At 37.6% G+C, this 15,627-nt stretch overlaps 1 protein-coding gene across 7 annotated transcripts in view; it reads right to left on the bottom strand.

Moving 5' to 3' along the window:
* LOC310894185 (uncharacterized protein) overlaps positions 1–15,627 on the bottom strand; it is a 228,742-nt gene that overhangs the window by 168,148 nt on the left and 44,967 nt on the right. For 4 of the 7 annotated variants that reach the window (XR_014579652.1, XR_014579653.1, XM_083824033.1 and 1 more), the window contains exon 6: positions 12,173–12,326. The exons of the other annotated variants lie outside the window; for them this stretch is intronic. The gene's annotated coding sequence lies outside the window, so the exon portion shown is untranslated. The remainder of the gene's footprint in view (positions 1–12,172; positions 12,327–15,627) is intronic. 7 annotated transcript variants of the gene reach the window in all.

The raw sequence follows: 15,627 nt of genomic DNA, 5'->3' as shown, positions 1-15,627 counted from the left end.
AGCAAGGGAAGGGAAGGGAAGGGAAGGGAAGGGAAGGGAAGGGAAGGGAAGGGAAGGGAAGGGAAGGGAAGGGAAGGGAAGGGAAGGGAAGGGAAGGGAAGGGAAGGGAAGGGAAGGGAAGGGAAGGGAAGGGAAGGGAAGGGAAGGGAAGGGAAGGGAAGGGAAGGGAAGGGAAGGGAAGGGAAGGGAAGGGAAGGGAAGGGAAGGGAAGGGAAGGGAAGGGAAGGGAAGGGAAGGGAAGGGAAGGGAAGGGAAGGGAAGGGAAGGGAAGGAAAGGAAAGGAAAGGAAAGGAAAGGAAAGGAAAGGAAAGGAAAGGAAAGGAAAGGAAAGGAAAGGAAAGGAAAGGAAAGGAAAGGAAAGGAAAGAGGAAAGGAAAGAGGAAAGGAAAGAGGAAAGGAAAGAGGAAAGGAAAGAGGAAAGGAAAGGAAAGGAAAGGAAAGGAAAGGAAAGGAAAGGAAAGGAAAGGAAAGGAAAGGAAAGGAAAGGAAAGGAAAGGAAAGGAAAGGAAAGGAAAGGAAAGGAAAGGAAAGGAAAGGAAAGGAAAGGAAAGGAAAGGAAAGGAAAGGAAAGGAAAGGAAAGGAAAGGAAAGGAAAGGAAAGGAAAGGAAAGGAAAGGAAAGGAAAGGAAAGGAAAGGAAAGGAAAGGAAAGGAAAGAGGAAAGGAAAGAGGAAAGGAAAGGAAAGGAAAGAGGAAAGGAAAGAGGGAAGGGAAGGGAAGGGAAGGGAAGGGAAGGGAAGGGAAGGGAAGGGAAGGGAAGGGAAGGGAAGGGAAGGGAAGGGAAGGGAAGGGAAGGGAAGGGAAGGGGAGGGGAGGGGAGGGGAGGGGAGGGGAGGGGAGGGGAGGGGAGGGGAGGGGAGGGGAAAGGAAAAAGGAAAAAGGAAAAAGGAAAAAGACTGAAAGGGATATAATAGAGGCCTCTAAAATCAAAAGGGACAGAAGCTGATGAACTGAGAACAGTTGTTCACCATTTCCTAACAATACAGGAATGAGGGGCAAGAAATATGATTAGTAGATTGTATATTCAAAACAGCAACAACAACAAAAAAAGGGCAGTTCTTCAAACCACCCTTGTTAAGTTATATGGCTGTTTTCCAGACAGTATTGTGGCTGCTAAAATTTATGTGGATGCAAAAGATTGACAGAAAAAAAATCATGGAAAATAAGGTTACCATATATTGTTACAGAGCCCATCACTAGTAAAAATAGGAAGGTGGTGTGACATAATTTTTTGGATGGTGGGTTAATATACCCAATGAAAAACATCTCACACCTTCTTCTTCCACTATTGCTTATGCTTCATCTGTTGTGAACATACATTCTGTAGTTAAAACCAAAATACACGACAAGAAGGAACCAGGTTTGACTATCAAAGTTATCAAATCTACTAAAATGACATCATGTAATTTCCTGCAAAAGATGAACAACTTCTACTCTGAAATGTGCCTAATGGCTAGCCTCCACTATCCTTACAAAGTCTTACTTATCCAAAAATTAGAAAATTCATTTTCAATATTAAGTTATTTCAAGAAAATTTGTAAGCAGTTTTTATAGCTACCACTATCTCCTAAAAGCTCTTTGTCCCCTCGTTGTTGACTGTTGTTCCTTGGTCTTCCCTTCATCCTTAACATGCAAAAGAGGCAAAACAATCATGCCTCCCTCCAGCCTTCATTTTGCTGGTTTAAGAAAAAAGACGAGCTGTTTATGAAATGAAACTTTTGGACTTGATGAAACTTAGCAAACTGACATTATTTTATACACTTTTTTAAAGCTAGAAATATTTCATTTTGATAACAATGCCTTTTACAATGATTGGGTCCTTCAGCCCTTAACAGGTTATGCAGTATCCAAGTATGCAGTCTGGCTGCACTAATGCTGCTTGGGAACCTCTAAATCTTGACCACCCAAATAAAAATATCAGCAAAGCCAGTTTCATAAGTGACAAAAAGGAGATCATATTTGGTTGATTTTGTTGCTGCACTTGTTGTCTTGTCTTTGGAATTAATTATGGCACCCTGAGTAGAAACAAACAAACAAAAGAAATGTAAAGAGAAAATGGAAATACAGCAGTAAAAGAAATAACAATAAAAATATCATTACAAAAGCACTCCAAAAAGTCAAAATGGATTAGCAGCTAGTTAGGTAATATCTTGTTGAACAGCAGTTATAAGGATCTGTATAAAATGGAGTACACAAGTAGTGTACAAGGGTTGTTGAAGGCAACAGTAGTCTGAAGATCACAGTGGGGGGCATAATACAACAGATATAAAATATGTTACTGTTTGTGCAATACTGGAGATAACTTCGCTTTTCATTTCCTTTTTTTCAATGTCTTTATGTCCTGTTCAGAATGTGTGCAATAACTTCCAAGGCATGCAAAAAAATATTACGTATTAGTAAATACTAGCAGTGGGTTCAATATTCTGCATATATCTATATCCTTATGGTTTAATATTATTTTAGTAATGATAGTCTTTCATCTTGAACATCCTTCTCATCCAGCTAGATACTACCTCTTCCATCAGTATATATGAAACAGCTTCATCTCAGCAAAACACATTATAATTCACTATCGTTTCACTGAGGGAAAAATCACAAGATTGATAAAATTCACAGAAGACAAGCAATGATAGGAGATCAATGAATCATTTTTTTTATTTTTTTATCATCTCCCAGTAAGTATCCTCACACATCCAGAAAGAAAAATGGATGAAAAAGAAGTAAAACAAAAGTATGGAAGTGTCCAACACGTCTTAATAACCAAGAAGTAAATCTGTGTTTCTCAGTGGAATAGATTTATGCCAACTCTCAAATACCCTAATCTGACTATAAATTTACCCTTCCTACACTTTATCACTCTCTATATTATTTTTTTCTCTGAATAGACTACTACTAATATTGTTGGCTGCAAATCCCACCAAAGTATGAAATTCAATTAAATAAGTGTCTATTGCTATGAGTACTGCAAAGAGCTGCTATTCCTATAGGAATATATTTTCAGCAAGATAGTGCAATTTGATGTGGCTGTCTTATTTAGAAATGTGCAATTTAACCATGGAAGTCAAGTATCCCTGGTTGATTGGAAATATCTACATCTATGTCATTTTGATATGTTATCTGTATTACAGCAGCTGTCTCACAGCAATTTACCATGCAAGTGCTGTCTTGTGAGAGGGGATGCCAATACTGAAGCACAGAGGGGTGCCAGCTCACAAGGGTACAGACCTTCAGTAATACACCTGCAGAGTGTAGGAGTCCAGTCATTGTAGTAACCTAGTAGGGTCTTTTGTTTTTTTCTGTGAAAAGTGTGTGTGTGAAGATACCATTAAAAACAAAACAAAAGAAACTACTGGGAACTACTGCACTGTTACTACAAATAGCAAAGAAGATGGAGACAGGCTCTTATCAGTGGTGTTCTGTGGCAGGACAAGAAGCAATGGGCAAAAACTGAAACACAAGACATTCCATCTGAACACCAGGAAGCATTTCTGTACTGTGCAGGTGACGGAGCAATGGCACAGGTTACCCAGAAAGGTTGTGGACTTTCTCTCCTTGGAGACCTTCAAAAGCTGCCTGGTCGTGGTCCTGGGCAGCCTGCTCTGGGTGGCCCTTCTTGAGAAGGGGAGTTGGACCAAATGCACTCCAGGAGTTCCTCCCAATCTTTACCAATCTGTGATTCTGCTTCACACAATCTCACACTCCTTTCCAAGATGAGGTACGGCAAAAGCCAGATTACTTCTCTCTGAAGTGCAATAGAGAAAAGTGTAAGCAATAATACACATTAATAATTCTTTGATGCACCAGGAAACAAGTAAGAAGTACGAGGAGCCAGCAGGAAGCTCACGGAGAGGGATGTTTGAAGTTCCCTGATACTGTTATGAAACAAGCATGCTCCTGCAAAGTACTTTTTGCTTCACTGTTGGATCTGCAAAGAAACAAAGGCTCCAAATCAGCCTAAAAGGAACTGCAATGAAACCTCCCCTTCCTCTTCTTTCCTGCCCTATTCCCCTCCCTGCCTCTTTTCTCTGTTCACCGTCTTGCTCTCCTATAGAATCATAGAATCACAGAATGGCTTGGGTTGGAAGGGTCCTTAAAGATCATCTAACTCCAACGCCCCTGCCATAGGCAGGGATGCCACCCACCAGAATAGGTTGGCCAAAGCCCCATCCGGTGTGGCCTTGAACACCTCCAGGGATGGGGCACCCACAGTTTCTCTGAGCAACCTGTGCCAGTGCCTCACCACCCTTAGAGTGAAGAATTTCTTCCTTATGTCTAATCTAAATCTATCCTCTTCTAGTTTTAGACCATTCCCCCTTGTCCTATCATTATCTACCCAAGTAAAGAGTTCTTCTCCATCCTTTTTGTAAGCCTTTTTGTAAACTTAAGTATTCAAAGGCAGCAATAAGCTGTCTCCCTGGAGTCTTCTCTTCTGCTACTCCATTCAGCCAGTATTCAGTTCAGTTTCAATTACACCTTCTAGTTTGACTGGGAAACTAATAAAGTGCGCAGTAAAGCAACCATGGTTGATTTTGATATGGGACTTGAATATTTTTGCCTTTTAAAAATGATTTTGACTCTATTACTTCGGTTTATCATTTCTTGCTTTATCCTGTTTTAAAATCATTCACCTAACCATCATAAACACGGTATATAGCCACTTTATTAGAATTTCTGTTCTGATTAATTATTTGAGCCCATATTTCAATGCAAACAAAATGCATTTGTGAGAAACATATTGAAGGACAAGTGATTCCTAATTGCAGTTATTTTACTAGCACATCCTACCACAGCTACTTTGTTGTTTTCAACACAAGGAAGAAAATTGGGTCACGTGAGAATTGTCACCTCTACTTTCAGAGCAGAATTCAAAGTCTGATCCCAGTCTATTGTAGTGATTTTCAAACACTTTGATAAATTTACCAAGTATACTTATGAGCTTAAATGTAATTTCAGCTCCTTTGAAAGTTGGGACCCGAAGGCTTGATCCTGCACAATGCTGGATTACATGTGTAATATTTCCATGATCTTTTCTCTTCTGCTACCTTCAAAGTTAAGTCTTCCCTACCACTACAAAATAGACTTCCATATTCACACACACACACAAACAGACACACACAGGAAGACCTTTTTTTTTGTACTTTCTCTTTCCTTGAACCCTTCTACATATTCCTTTCCTTTAACATACTTCTGGTACTCCCTTCTAAAGGCAAGTTCAAAGACTAAGTAGTTTAGCACTGTTTGGATAAGCATGAAATTCTAGTTGCTTATCCAAATTACACAAAACCTCTAAGTCTTTTGAACTTTCCTTCAGAAGGGAGCACGCAAAATTTTATGCTTATCCAGGACACCTGGATTTTCAAACCTCAGAAGGAATTTTATGAGAACAGTATTTCTTCCATGGGGCAGTACACGTACTGGAGTGAACACAGGAATAAGAATTGAAAAGCATGGATTTATAACCCTGAATTTACTACTGTTTTTTGAGACTGACCATCATCTAGTCTTATCTTCTTTTTTTTTTTTCAATAAACTGAAACAAATAAAATAACCTTCCCATTACAAAGTAGCTCTTGAGACTTTTAATTCATATCAAATTTTATAGGCATTACTCTACAGAATGAACATAATGTGCTGTTATCTCTTAATGCATTTCAGCACCAGACCATTTTCAGTTCCAGACTTCTGACAGTGCAGAACAAAGAAAAACACTGTAAGGAATCAAAAAACTTTTTTGGTTATGGTAACAGCAGCAAAATCTATATCTAGGTTGCATACATTTGATATATTCCTTTCAGCTCATCATGTAAGTTCTGGCATCATAAAATGACATTCCAGTGTCCCTTTATGACTTTGCAGGTTGATCAACATCTTTGAGACAATGATCATGTCTTTTAGTTGGAAAATGTCCTTCTATTTCTCAGCAATATCATCAGAATGGCTGAGCGCTTCAGTTAAAGCTTTCTTTTCTATAGTTATTTCTGTTCACAAAAGTATGATTCTGAGAATGCCACTAGAGAATACTATTGCAATGCATGAATGAGAGGTCTGATTATTGCCCCACAAGAATGGAGTGATGGAGACAGAAAGGCATTTGCCCTTCTTGTGGGACTTGTGACAGGCATCTTAGCCAAGTTTCTTTCTGTGTCTCTAGTGACAATACCATCAGAAAAATTTGTTTTATACCTGTCGTTCTTATAAGAGTGCAGCAGAGACACAGTAAGATAATGAAAGCAGCATTATTAACATTAAATGTCATAACACTTGACAGCTTCATGTAAATGAGGACCTTACTGAGAAGAAAGAAAGAAAGAAAGAAAGAAAGAAAGAAAGAAAGAAAGAAAGAAAGAAAGAAAGAAAGAAAAAAAGAAAAAGAAAAAGAAAAAGTAGGAAAAGAATAAGAAAGAATGCAGCTTTTTCTTTAAAGTGAATTCAGGACTAAAATAACAGCTGATCCAGGCTGCAGTACAGGAATTCAGTGTGTCTAACACACACAAACACAAATTAGCTTCTCTCACTCCCTCTTCTTTTTCAGTCAGGAAAGGGTAATTTGCCTATTTCAACATGAATTGCTTATTTCTTAGCAAAGCCTTCTGCTATTTTACCCTTTCTTCAGCAGTTAGGAAGGGAGGGGAAAGAGAAAGGCATGAAGGAGCAGAGGGGCAGAGAGAGATGCAGGCTTGACTGAGCGACAGCACAGGAGAGGAGCAGAGGTGCCGGGTGCCCACCCTCTCTCCCCCTCTGTCAGACACACACGAACGGAGCAAGTCGGAGCATCCCTCCCCTGTTGTCACAACAGACTTAGCAGGTCCTTCTGATGAGGCTTCCAGCATTCTCATCACCTTGCCTTGTCAGAAGGTTGCTATCGTTTAGAAAGGCACACGGTATTTTGAAAGGATTAGGGGATAAAACACAGCTCAATCCTTTACAAAAGAGACACAGAGAAGGGAAGGGGAAAAGCAAAGTGTCAGGTGCTACAGAGGGACTGGACAAGAAAAATATACACAAATAAATATACCAAATTGCTGGAATTCTTGTTCCTGTGAAGCAGGGACAGAAATAAATGATATATGACAAATATTTAATGCAAGAGCAAAACAACAGGAGTGAAATGTAGATTATGACATTGTGTGAAGATAGAGGACCAGATGACACCAGCAAGGGTAAATACACTCCCACACAGAAACTCATTTTCCACATCAGGGGAAAAAAAATCACTAGTTTGGCAGTTATGTAATACTGACAGTGGATGCTTGGGCTTTACAATAATCATATTAGCTACAGATATTTACTGAAATGGCAAAAAATATTGCTCATTACTGTACTAGCAAAGCCTGCCACGTTTCTTTTACTCTTTCTTGTTTTTTTATCTTAAACTGAGTGTCAGGAAATCCGCTTAAATATTCAGGCTGTCCACACTTTTCCCCCCACAGAAAAAATGTTGTGTTGGAGGCTTGGAGATTTTTCTTCTATTCTGTTTCACAAACTGTAAATCTTCTCATGAACCTGACATGTTTTAATTGGTTGTACTGATGAATGACTGCTCACTCTCTTCTTAACAAATACCATTAACAGATTAAACACCTGTAACTTCACTGGGTATTTAGAGCAAACACTGGCAGCATTATGAATGATACATAGTCTCTTATGAAAGTTAGAATTTGGTTATGATTTGGCACTAACAGTTTCTAATATAAAATACTGAAACACACCACTCATTTAGAGAAAGTGATATTTTAAAAATTGCTTTTTTCAGCACCTCAGTATATTTCTTCTTGATTTCCATGCCAAATCAAAATCAAGAGACAAGGGTTTATAATACTCTGTTTACCAAAGAGAACATCTTACTTGTTTCCCCTTAAGTGAATGCAAGAACTGTTAATGACAATATTTATAGTCACAAAAAAAACTGATCGATCACAGCTAACCAGTTCACAGAAGCCTTCTTTTGTTATCTTCTTTGAAGATATAAAACAGATTTCATTAGTATCTTCTGCCAAGATATAGCTAATTTACTTCTCCATTGCTTTCTCCATTTCTTTCTCTTCTTTCACTGTTACAGTACTTTTGTTTAGAGATCAGTGGTTACTTAAGTGAGCCAGTATGTAAGCAATCACTTGTGTACACAGATTCTGAAATGTGATACGTAACAAAAATTTTACTATTGCAAAACTGTCCCAACAAGTTTTGCTGAAGTGTGCATACTGACCAGCCAACCCATTGACAAATGTGAGGCTTCTGCAAGTGTGGTTTCCTTGTGGCACAGGAAGAAGTCCAAGTCATTTTGAATTGCCTCCAATCACCTTAAATGCTTAAGAGACCTGATAAGCCTGCTCCATTGCTTTAAACAATTATGCTTGTTAAGAAAAAAATACAATTCAAAATAAAAAGGCTGATAGCAAAGTCACATCTTTGCTTTCTTATTCTGAATTTTAGGTTGTTCTGAATTTTTAGGTTGTCTATAAAGAACATATCGTCCATCAGCTCTAAAACATGACTTACGAATTTTAAAATGTATTGACATACTTATTACAATAAAAATTATTACAATATTTATTTTTAAATACCTCATAGCTATTTTTACATGGTAATTTATTTCTTTTCTTACCAGAATTGGTAATATTCAGAATCTTACTAGAATTGTTTGTGTGGTATTGGGTGTTAGTAACACATTTACCTCTATCACACAAAATCTCTTGCATGCTGTAAGAGATGCTGTACTCATATTTTTTTTTTAAAATGATTGGTAATGTCACTAACATGGCATCCCTCTAGATTGTATTTAAACTTCCTTGCTGATCTGGACAAGGAATAAATTCAAGTAGCTATGCCCATTCATGCCCTGGCTTAGCTGATCACTAAGTAAACGTCTCTGTTCATTTCCTGCCACCACTGGCTTTCCCCTAGCCACCCACTGGCTGGACAAAACAGATACACACTGACCCTGTAAATTAAATTCCCACTGATACCAAGAACTTTGTAGAACAAACTTGTAAATAAACGAGATGGTAATATAGGCCTAATCCTGAGTCCTACTAGCAGAAAGATTTCTTTCATTCACTGAAGATCTGAAACTTGAAGAAAAATGATATATACATAAAAATAAAGTGTTGTTCTTTTCTATTAGGATGTGCAATAAGGAAGAGATTAATTATGTATTTTTTCTTTTTTGGATAGAGTTTAGTGGTTACATTGCTGCAGCAATGTATATGTATATATATGTGTATATATATATAAAGATATGTTTAGCAAACCAGGTCAGCAATTAGATGGATGAAGAAAACAGGTGCATCAGACTAGTTTTGCAATAGAGTTTATAAGAGAAGTGCCACATAGGTGCCATACTCTCTTCAGTAGCCCATCATGCAGGAAGAAGATCCTGCAAGAAAAGAACTTAGCAATGAACTTAGTCATGCAAGAACCCTCTGCCCAAGGGCATTTCTGACTAATAGAGTACCCACTGAGGTTATTATACACTGGTTGCCCACATTTCCTTCTAATTGGAAAAAAAAAAAAAAAAAGTCTGCCCTGCCCTCATGGTTGGCTTGCTGTCTGGCCTCTCCTGAAGATGAGAGGTTCACATCAAAACTTCTAACTAAGGGTAGTAGTGTCTTATTGCCTCCTTTTATTTTCCCCGCTAGTCAATGGAGAAGGACCAAGATAATTATTCAGTGCATTTAAACAAGCACCAGGAAACACTATGGTGTGTGATGCAGCTTGAAGAAGAAGCTCTGACTAAGGGGAAGACGGAGCAAGAAGATTCTGAACCATAAATCTTGGAGATACCATGAAGGCATAGCAGAACACAAATTCCAGTTAAGCTACCAAACAAGACAAAGCCATTAGTTTGAAGAGAAATAGTATCTTTCATTTCAGATCCCACACTGGACAGCCTCCCCATTGTCACTGGGCTTCAATTATACATATATATATATATAAAGAATTATATATATATAAAGAATTAACGTTCCAAGTCAAGTAACACACTCAAGTTTTATCTTTAACTTATATTATTTTTATGTTGTTCTTTTTTTGTTTGTTTGTTTGCTTGTTTGTTTCTTTTTGTTATTTTTTTTAAGGTTTTACTTTTGGTTAATTCACAAAACAAAGAAAAAGCAATTTTTCTTAATCTTTTCTAATTTTTGCTCCTCTGCTTGTAGCTGATGAATCTTGTCTGGCAGCAAACACCATTGTAACTCCTAAAAATAGCACTGCAAAGCCAGGGATGGGCTCTACTGAAACCAGTCAATTTGTTAATTGCTTAGAGGAACTTGACTTAATGTGACAATGGCTGCCCTCAATCAAAAGTTTCAAAGGATTTTGTGTTACTAAATGGCTGTTTTGGAAAGGATATTACCTGACTCAGAAACTACAGCAGGATGTTGGCAAGCTTTAAGTTCCCTGGGAAGGACTTCAGCAGTCAAGCTTTAGCCTTTTCTACTCTCTCTCAGCATCTACTTGGCCACAACACAATCCCATTTATCCTGAAATACCAGCACCAGAGCACACCAGGACCAGACTAGACAAAAGGGGAGAAAATAGTGAGTTAACTACTGTAAGTACATGCAGCTCCTTAAATTGCTGTGGTCTGTCCTGAAAATGATTCACATCAAATATGTGGAGTGTGTGGACAGAAAGTTCAAAGTTATCTGCAATTGTATGACATACCACAGATCTGGGAATTAAAGGGAAAAGTCCGAGTATATGAATTCAAAATATATTTATGGCTATTTAAATGTTTTATTCTATTTTCATTCCACTTAAAACTGTTCTAACTACTACATTTAAAAGATGCTATTAAATCACTGTCTTAATTAAGAAAAATAACACCAGTTACCATTAAAATAATAAGGACATGATATTACGACAGAAGACTTTGCTATAATCAAATGTAAGTAAAACCTGGGCAGTAATGTGTCAGTCATTGCACTACCTTGCCACCTTCAGATTGTGTATTTTTCTCTCTGAAATTAATGACTAGCTCACTTTCCAAAAAAAAAAAAAAAGTTTTAATAAAAATAAATGAATAACAATAATTGTGCATAATTAGTAATGTTATTATCCAGATTAAGCATGTCCCACTTTTGTTTGGCTGCTTTGGAGTAAAAGGCTTACAAACCAACTGAATTTGAGGGGTTGGTTGTTGTTACTTTCTGACTGTTCTTCATTGTCATCTATTGTCAAGGGGCTAGTGATTTACAAACTGCAGTAATTCTCTGTTCAGTGGCTGCAGAAAGTTTTAGAAATAAATCTTTGCTATAAGCTGCGTATACAGAAATTTTGAGCTATTGGAGAAATTAAACCTTACACTTCAGATCATTTCTCATCACTAGTGATGTGCCAGCCATTACCACCCCTCTACCAAAAACGTTATGGTGTGCACGAAACAAACTCTTCTTCTTCTAGGGTGGAGAGTGACAGCCAGTCAGTGCATAGTACATTTCAGGATAAGACAAGGAAACTTGGTCAAAGACATCCAGATTCTACTTTTTACAAAATGAGATTTACAATGAGGTTGCAATCTTCAAGCAGAGCTGGGCAGGATCTCAGTCTATGAGGCTTTGTCCTAAAACTCATACAGAGAATTTCAAAACAAATTTGAAAAGTCTGCAGAATTAAAGGTCTATAAACTGACACACAATGGATAGCGCTTAGCATACATCAAATGTATGTCAGTAATAAGGACTGCCACTCAAGAAAGAAATTTTGCTGGACGTTGCAGGTTGTCATCTTTAAGGCTGCAGTTCTGCTGCAGACAGCTCATCTATTATGCTCCACAAGTCTTCAGTTTGTGGATATCTTAGTACAGAACTATCCAATTAATTGCTTAAAGCTGTAGTAATGTTATGCATGACAAGCAGGAAAATTGCTCTGATCAGGCAAAAGTGCAGAGTCAGACAATGCAGTTGTATTTCCTTGTGAATATACAGGACAGAAAAATCAAGACAGCTCTTCTCTTTGAGTGGATATGAAATATGTACTTGATGCTTTCATTAAAAATCAAGTTAATGGCATTTTTATATCATCACTGCCACAGAGGGCCACCAGACCTCTTTTACTGAGAGAGAAAGATCTGTCTTTCAATGGCATGCTTGGAACAACATCTCTTACTCTTTCCATTGGAACATAAACAAAAATTTTCTCTATTAAAAATACATGAACAAAAGTAAACATACTTCATCTAGGATCACTGCAAATATATTGCCATTTCTTTTTCTTCTACCACTGAGAATGCCTTCCCTTTTCCTAGGAATTCCTCCGGATATTTTGGCACAACACTCTGCACTCTGCACATGGGACCACTTCTGGAGAGCTCAAGTTCCAGTTCGGCTGCAAGAGGGGCATTAAAAATGAAGTCAGTGTGTCAGTCACAGACACATACACACACATACACGCACAAAAAAAAAAAAAAAATAAATCACCAAAGTGTCATATGTTAAGAAAAAAACTCATTTGGACATTCCATCGACCAAGACAAAAAGACACAAACAATATATCTAGTGCTATAGTTTCACAAGTGAGTGGTGTATGTTCACAAGTCAATTTGGAATGCAAAGAAAGTTAAAATAAGAATTAAATTACAGAATATAAGAGAAATATCAGTAATAACTGATGAACTTCAGTAAGCATCAGGAAGAAATAATATGCAAGTAATGAAATGTGGCTCCCTGTATTTTGGAAATCCTTTTAGGTGAAGGCCATTAACACCATGAAATCGGAAAGTAAATGACCTGAATAAGCTGAAAAGACCTAGTTAAAGCAGTAATATCCAGGAATATTGTAATATTCATTTCTCACAGTCCTTGCAAACCGATCATTTATTTATATGACACTGTATAGCTTTGCAGGATACACCACAGTCTGAAAGGTATGTTGATGTATGCCTATGCACTAAAAATGTACAGTGACATTCTAATATTTTTCTGGATCAAGGACCTATGCAATGAACATTGTATATATAAAAAAACACTACACATAATTAGTATATGAACAAGAAATATGAAGAACAACAGAAATGGGACACAACCTAACTCTGGGGTTAGTCCTGCTTTGAACAGGCAGTTAGACCATACAATTAAGAGAGATAAAAACAAGACAGGTTTTCTTTGGCAAATGTTGAAAAAAGCAGAAGAAATCCAAATTTTAAAACTACTGGTAGAAATGGTAATGGTTATAGCACTTGGACTGAGTAACAAAAGTTAAGGATGATAAACAGAAAGAATTGAAAACAGATCTCAAAAAAAAAAAAATCACCACCCTTTAGTGTACATATGCTTCGGTGGCAAATCATGTTTCTTCAGTTACTAGTTTATTATCGAGACAAAGTATTCAAAATTGTGGAGACTACACCAGGTTTTTCAAAGCAGTAATGGGAGTTAAATAGCATGTTGATCGCATCTGTGCTGTAAACATAGCATTGTTGCTCCATTCATCCTAAGAGCAATTCTAAGTGAAGTGTTGGGTTCACATTATATATTTGGCCCATATCTATAGCTGAACCCAAATAATTGAACGTTTTTCTATTGCCCTGCGTCAAACAAGCAAATATGCTCCAGGTGGACACAGGAGAGCTGTCAGAAATGCCATGTAGAGATTCGTGCGCATCTCTTGCTGAAACCCTGCATTAGGACCCAAAGCAGCTCAAAAACAGATGAGAGTCGACAGCAGGCCTGGAGTAATCCTGACCCTCTGCTGAAGTCACATTAACTACATTTGGGTTTGCAAGACAGAGGATGAGAAAGTACCAAGACAGCTAGCCTGGGGATAGGCTTCAGGTTATTAAGACAGCTACGGGGTTAGCCAGGAGGGATACAAACTTCGGTGAATTTTCCTGAGGGGAAGGGGGGAAAAATGGGAGTGAAGACCAACCGAGTAGCCTGCCTGGTAGCAACAGTTTTACGATGGCAGCCTTCAGCTAGCCAGAGGCGTCCATGAAAACTGCACAGAATCACTTCTAAAATCCATCTGTAATGTCCATTTGTTGTAAAAATTAATTCCCCAAAGAAGAGAGCAAAGCAAAAAAAATCAAACATAGCAAATTTTTCTGACATTACAAAATGAATTGCAAGTCTATACCCTTCTCAACATAGCATCTCTGTTAAAATAAGTACTTCCTTGGCAGTTCATTTCTCACGACAGCCAAATCCCCAAATATTAGTACCATGAAGCATTATTAGATATTGAGCCACTGAAGAAATACAGTAGCAAAATAAATAGCTGTGCTGTTCTAGTTCATTGAACTAGACTTCTGAAACAAAGTGTGGGTCTTTCTGATAGCTATACAGGTGTGACAAACAGTATGACCGAATAATGAAATAAAATGTTTCTTTGTTAAATACATTAAACCAGTTTATGTAGATGAATAGGTACTGCTCACTTGCTTTCCAGTAGCATTGGCTTACAAATTATTTGTGGGAGGATGCTAAATTCTCTCTTTGGTATGGATCCAGCAAAACTATTGCCAAATTGCACCTCCTGGGAAATGTGGGACTTGGCATGGGATTTGGCACAGGACTTTACAAATGTCAGCTTTCCTGTAAAAACATCAGGTCTGTTGTCATGAAAACATCAGCTATGAGTAATTTCTTTTCTTAATATTACTAGCCAATACAAATAGAGATGGGATGAGATGTCAGTCATGTGCAGCCATGCACCCAGAACTGGATTTTTGTAACAGAATTGACCAGAATAGCAATGCACAGAATTTCAGTTTTTAAAATGGATGTCCACACTTTGGATCAGTACATGTTGTTTTTAAAAGTGTATCCGTGCTGTACTTCAGAATACTTGTCATTAGGACAACTTAGGAGGGAAACGGCAAACAATATGAGCTCAGTACTGATATTCAACCGAGTTGCTGGGGTATCACTCTATTTCATTTTCTTTACAGACATTTGTCTCTGAAGAGTATGGACTTTATTTTTATTTTTTTTTAATGAATAAGCCCCAAGAGTATAATGCACTGGCAAAAATCTAGGATTTGAATGGGACAGTCATGGAAATAAATTCAATTGTCTGTGATAGTTTTTTCCAGTCTGGCAAGCGATGAACTGCACTAATGCTTTGCTGAATCAGTACCCATAAACTAAACTGCTGGCAGGTCCAAGACTTTAAGTGTTTAATTAGTACCTCATTTCTAACATAGTGCTTAATGTGTGGGAAAGTAGAGAATACCTGCTCCAAGCAAATGAAAGCAAACCATTTTTGGAAGACAACTAGTAAGCTCAAGAAGCCAGAAAACACTTTTTGTCTGAATGGACATCTTACTTGATGCAGATATTCAATAGATCTTAGTCATTTCTGTATGTATCAACCTGACAATGCATACATTTAGCCCCTTGAGTCACACATTGTGTTTGCACTGGGATCCCCTCAGAAATCTCACACTGATGGTAACAGCATTTACTTCTGAACCTTATGAAAAAACACTGCTGAAGATCCCCAAATTAAGCTCTAACCATTGCATAATCTTGTCTTAAACTCCCCTCTTTATACAAAATTAATTTAAGCCTGTATTTATATCTAGTACTTGTATAGAACAATTATTCATGAAGAAGTACACAGAGCAAATCTTAGAGGTAAAAGCTTCACTATTGGACCAGTGTCAAAGTAGGTCAATTTTTAAGAGTAA

The sequence above is a fragment of the Anser anser genome (genome assembly GCF_964211835.1).
Source record: "Anser anser genome assembly, chromosome: 2".
NCBI classification, from domain to species: domain Eukaryota; kingdom Metazoa; phylum Chordata; class Aves; order Anseriformes; family Anatidae; genus Anser; species Anser anser.
This window is presented reverse-complemented; position numbering and strand designations above follow the sequence as displayed.